At 28.6% G+C, this 5,053-nt stretch overlaps 1 non-coding gene across 1 annotated transcript; it reads right to left on the minus strand.

The window, feature by feature from the left end:
• Nucleotides 1–186: 186 nt before the first annotated feature.
• LOC119662818 lies at nt 187–385 on the minus strand. The gene has a single exon (XR_005250917.1). It is a non-coding gene; the product is annotated as a U2 spliceosomal RNA (small nuclear RNA).
• Nucleotides 386–5,053: the final 4,668 nt, after the last annotated feature.

The raw sequence follows: 5,053 nt of genomic DNA on the forward strand, positions 1-5,053 counted from the left end.
TTTGTAGATTAGAATATCTGGTATAAATTTATAGGAATCGAAAGTTGCTGTAGAATTACTTCTATGAAATTGTGTTTTTAAAATTCAATTTTATTGAATTATTTACGAATAATTAAATAGTACAAATAATTTTAAGACCATTGGATGAATGGTGTTTTGCAATACTCGAAACAGCTGTTTTTTTTTTTATTGCGGTATATTCCAGCTGTAGTGCAATACCAGGCCAATCCGCGACAGAGGTGGCGCAAACCCCTAAACACTATGTCTGATTCCAAAAATCAGTTCAACATTTCTTGTCCTTCGATGAAGAATCTATCATATGTTAAGCTGATAAGAATAGATACTACACTTCAAACTTACCCATAATAACTGTATGATCAGCTAAAATTCAATTGATTAAAAATAAATAAAAAGAACTACTATTGTACTATATACAATAGTTCCTATTAATCATAACTGATTAAATTAAAATAAATTTTAATATGAAATTTGATTTTATCAAAATAATTTAGTTTTAACTTTAAAGTATAATACATTTAATCAAAGATATTTAACAAAAGGAGTATACACGTTTACTCTTTTATAGAACACCGGGTTCGGTTCGTATAATAACTAACACCTAAATTTATACCAAATTTATAAAATTTATACTAAATTTATAAATTTAATTATTTAAACACATAGTATTAATTATCTTAATAAATTAAAGTATTTATGCAAAAAAACAAATTTGTCGCCTTAGATCAAAAAATTTTTATTTCACAAATTTGTGTGTCTTTGCGCTGCAAGCAAACACGGCAAACACGGACTGCTGTAAATGCTGCTTCGCTGTTATGTGGCTGTTATGTGGCTGTTATTTCGCTGTAACTTCGTTGCTACCGTACATTTTTTTGTTGTACTTACATTACTCAAATAATCTTCTATAAAAAATTGGCAAAAAATTTCAAATTTTTTACGGACTTGATTGTTGTGCTATCATGTGACTTTATTTATATATATATATATGTGTGTGTGTGTGCGTGTGTGTGTGTGTGTGTGCATGTTACATGTTTGTAATAGCATGCTAGTGTGGTATATGTGTGTCAACAACATATGCAGTAAATGCATTAAAGCAACAGCAATGCAGGTAATTATGATCAATAAAAGTGTTTACTTATATTTCATTTTTTATTTTTCAAATTATTTCTGTTATTGTTGTTATTGCTACTTACTATTCACTTAAAAGAAAATAAAATAATTTAACTGCATTTTGTTGTTATTTTACATTTTTATTATTAATGCATTAATTATTTTATGGAATTTATTTAGTGGCTTCAAACAGTTTGTCTTATTTTTTTTTGTTTTTTTCTTCTGAAAATTATGCATTATTTTTGTTGTTTTTTATGTTGTTACTAAGCATTTTGAGTTACTGTTGTTACTGCTGCCAACAGACATCTGCTAACTTTTCGCTGCTTTCTGTCATGTGACTCGTTTTTACATGGTATGTGGTGAAAACCGAAGCCGACCCTCATCGCTTAATGTAGGCAAAATTTGTGCACATGATTTGCGTGTTAATTTGGTAATTGCGCTGCCACTGCACTGTCGCTGCACTGCTACTGCAAAATAGTTTTAATTTTATTGTTGTTGCTGCTTTTTTTAATTGTTGCGGTTTCTGAAAGAAACCGTTAATAGAGTTTTGCATAATTTTTTTTTCGTTTTTGTTGTAGGATTTCCGCAATTAAACAGTAAAAACTAGTTTATACTTAAATTTTTTCATCATTTTTTCATTTGTTGCTTTTTTTGTTTTTGGTATATTATACATTATTACATTTTTTTCTAATTTGGTGTTTTCATTTACGCTGTCTGCACTACACATTAGAAGGTTGAATTGGGCGTAATGATTGCTACAAATATTATTTAATAACATTTTTCATAAAAAAAAAAAAAATTATATATTTAAAAATGCTTATCTGCAATAATCTGCAACTAAAAAATAAATATAACTAAGAAGTGAAGAAGTGTAAAAAAAAATAATTCTTATTTAACAGCAGCATAAAAAGTTAGCTTGTTGCTCAAAAAGCATGCGCTGGTAATAACAGCAATACACAAGCAATAAACGTATTAGCAAAAACAAATAAGCTTAACACTTCGCTTGCTGGTGCGTTATTAACAGTTTAGAGTTTACAATTCATAACAACAACAAAAGTAAACATTGTTAAAAGGCAGGCATTAAGGCATAATTGCTATGGTGGAATTTGTTGCTGTTCTGGGTTACATTGTGGTGTGTGGTGTGTGGTGTGTAGTGTGTAGTGTGTATTCTTGTTAACATTACCGTTGCAAACGAGTTTGTTTCTTAAGTCTTTTCTATGCCCATTGCATTTCTGCAGTAATAACTTAAAGTTTTTGTATTTAATAACAATATTGTAACTTATAATTAATTAAATAAAATTAAATTATTTGCATTTTTTTTAATATATGTATGTATGTTTTTTTTATTACAGGTAAGCGGCTAGATGACACTATGTTATGACACGCATGTTTATGTAGCGCATTGTTTAGAAGCTCTGCCTACATAATCGTTGCAGTTAACAGTTTATGTTAAAGATATCTGGTAAATTAGTTAATTTTATTTATACATATATATATCTTATATATATATATTTTAAATTATTAATTTTAGCTTTGAGTGAAAATATTAATTTAATGTGAATACTTAAACATTGCCTTTTTTTTGTTTTGTTTTTTATTAATAATATGTTTTTGCTAGATTAGCTAAAATGGCTTAAAGTAATTACGATTTAATTATCTCTCTAAAGTCTACTAACTTAAGTTGTATTCATATATGTTGATTACTACTGCTTTGACCAGTCTAAACAATTTAATTCTTTTTTTGCAATATATTTCTCTACCTTAATAAGCTATCAGCAAAACATGCACATGCAATAAGCAACAAAAACGTTTAATTAAATTTATTTGAATAATTTATTAGTCTCATGTTCTTGTCCAAAAACAAATAATTTTCATTATATACTTTTTTATTTAAATATTGGCAAATATGTACACTTACATATGTTTACCTACATATATTAGCAAATAAGCAAAAGCAATCGCCTCAAAGTCATTAACGTTGCAAACGAAATCACTTTGCTAAATTTTGAGGTGTGTTTCACTATTTCACAGTTTATTCACCAAATGCATTTGGTATAAATTGTCAATTACAAAAAAAAAAAAGAAAAAAAATTCCCAAAAATGCCTGCGAGCAATTTTGCTTCTATTTTGGCAAACTCGAAGCACTTGAATGCGGAAGTAACTACCATTGCTGCGACTGAACACACCTTTATTGTTCTGTGGCTAGTTTGCTTACTTAAGCTCATAAAATATTGTCATTAACGCAAAATACTTTAAACTTAACAAATTATAATTTGTTTATCGATTCGCTATCAGTTATTCATTCATGCAGTAGCAAATACATCACTTAACCATATACCAACGACAATAACAACAACAACTACAACATATTAAATAACACTTCTGTTACATGTTGCCAGCCATAAAAATAAAGCAAGAATTGTGTAATGAAGTGTTAAACGTTTAGCTTCCAACTGAAATCGTGGCACGAGTCACAATTAACTCAAGAAAATTGCAGTCAAGCGTTAGTAATACACTGTAATACAGGGTACAACAACTGCTGACTATAATAAAAGTCAGCCAAATAGAATAATATTTCCACATAGGAATAAGAATGAATGTTAAATACCTTTCGGAAGGTACTACATATTACTACATATTATTATTATGACCAACAATTTGCATATCAAACTTAAAAACAAGCGATACAAACCATATCATGATATAGGGTTCTCGATAGAGACAAATCTATATTCTAGAACTTCACATCATCGATGACCAAGCCTAAGATTCCCTCCGAATTTTAGCGTATGTAAGAAAGACGAATTAAATAGAATTCCCCAGGAACAGTAGAATACAACTAACTCGTTTAGAAAAACAACAACATGATAAGTTCAAAACTTTCATTACTGTTTTAATTATTGAACATTTTGAAGTCAATTAAATATATTATACAACTACATAACCTCTATGAAACTAAGTATCTTTTATTGTTCTCCAAACTTCCTTTAGACAAAGGAAATTTTTTGAATTTCGATATCAATCTCGAAAAGAGTGTCTCTTCTATCGCTAACTCACTAACAAGGATTGGATTGGATTTGAAGTGTTCCGTGTCCTTAATATCGATACTTTCGATGCTTAATATAAAATTGATATCATTGTTAGTTCTCATGTGTTTGGACTTGAAGCGATTCAACTTTAAATCCACTTCACTTAACTGAATTATTTACATCACTTCAGGGGATTGCTTTGCGGCAATAATTTAAGCGAACTACATCATTAGACCTCAGAAGAAACTGGAAACAGCTGACATCTTGAATATATTCCTTATATTTATTTTTGTTGACTACATTTTTTTATAAGATGTTAATGTGAACTAAATTTCAGAGGTATTGAGTTAATATTCGTTACTCAACATATTCATACAACATATTCAACATATACAACATATTCATTGTCATTGTCATTGTTTCAGATCCAGCACTTTTTTAAGCATTATCAACTATTCTATATTTATATTTATTATTAAACATCATACATTATATAATCAATTGTTTACAATTATAATTTTCATCATGTTTAAATTATATTGCCTATAAATGAAAACTCATTGTTTTCATCTCATTGTCATTAGATGACTTAATGGGTGACTTTTAATATAATTCTTACTGGAAATACTTTTACCTTCATTATTTGGTTGTGGTTCGAGACTTATGAACCTTAAAATGGGTGAATTGTAGTTCTGTTAATGTATATGTGATCACAACAAAGTTTTAAAGCAGTCACTATAGACTAGTAGACTAAATAAATATTCAAAATTTGGTATTTTCATAGAGACATACATATATGAAAGTACAAACGACATAGTTCCGGGAGACTTTGACGGCAATGTCTGCGGTGAAAATATTGAAAACGTTCAACTACATTTTGTCGCAAATTGCAGCGA

The sequence above is a fragment of the Teleopsis dalmanni genome, chromosome X (genome assembly GCF_002237135.1).
Source record: "Teleopsis dalmanni isolate 2A chromosome X, ASM223713v2, whole genome shotgun sequence".
Lineage (NCBI taxonomy): Eukaryota > Metazoa > Arthropoda > Insecta > Diptera > Diopsidae > Teleopsis > Teleopsis dalmanni.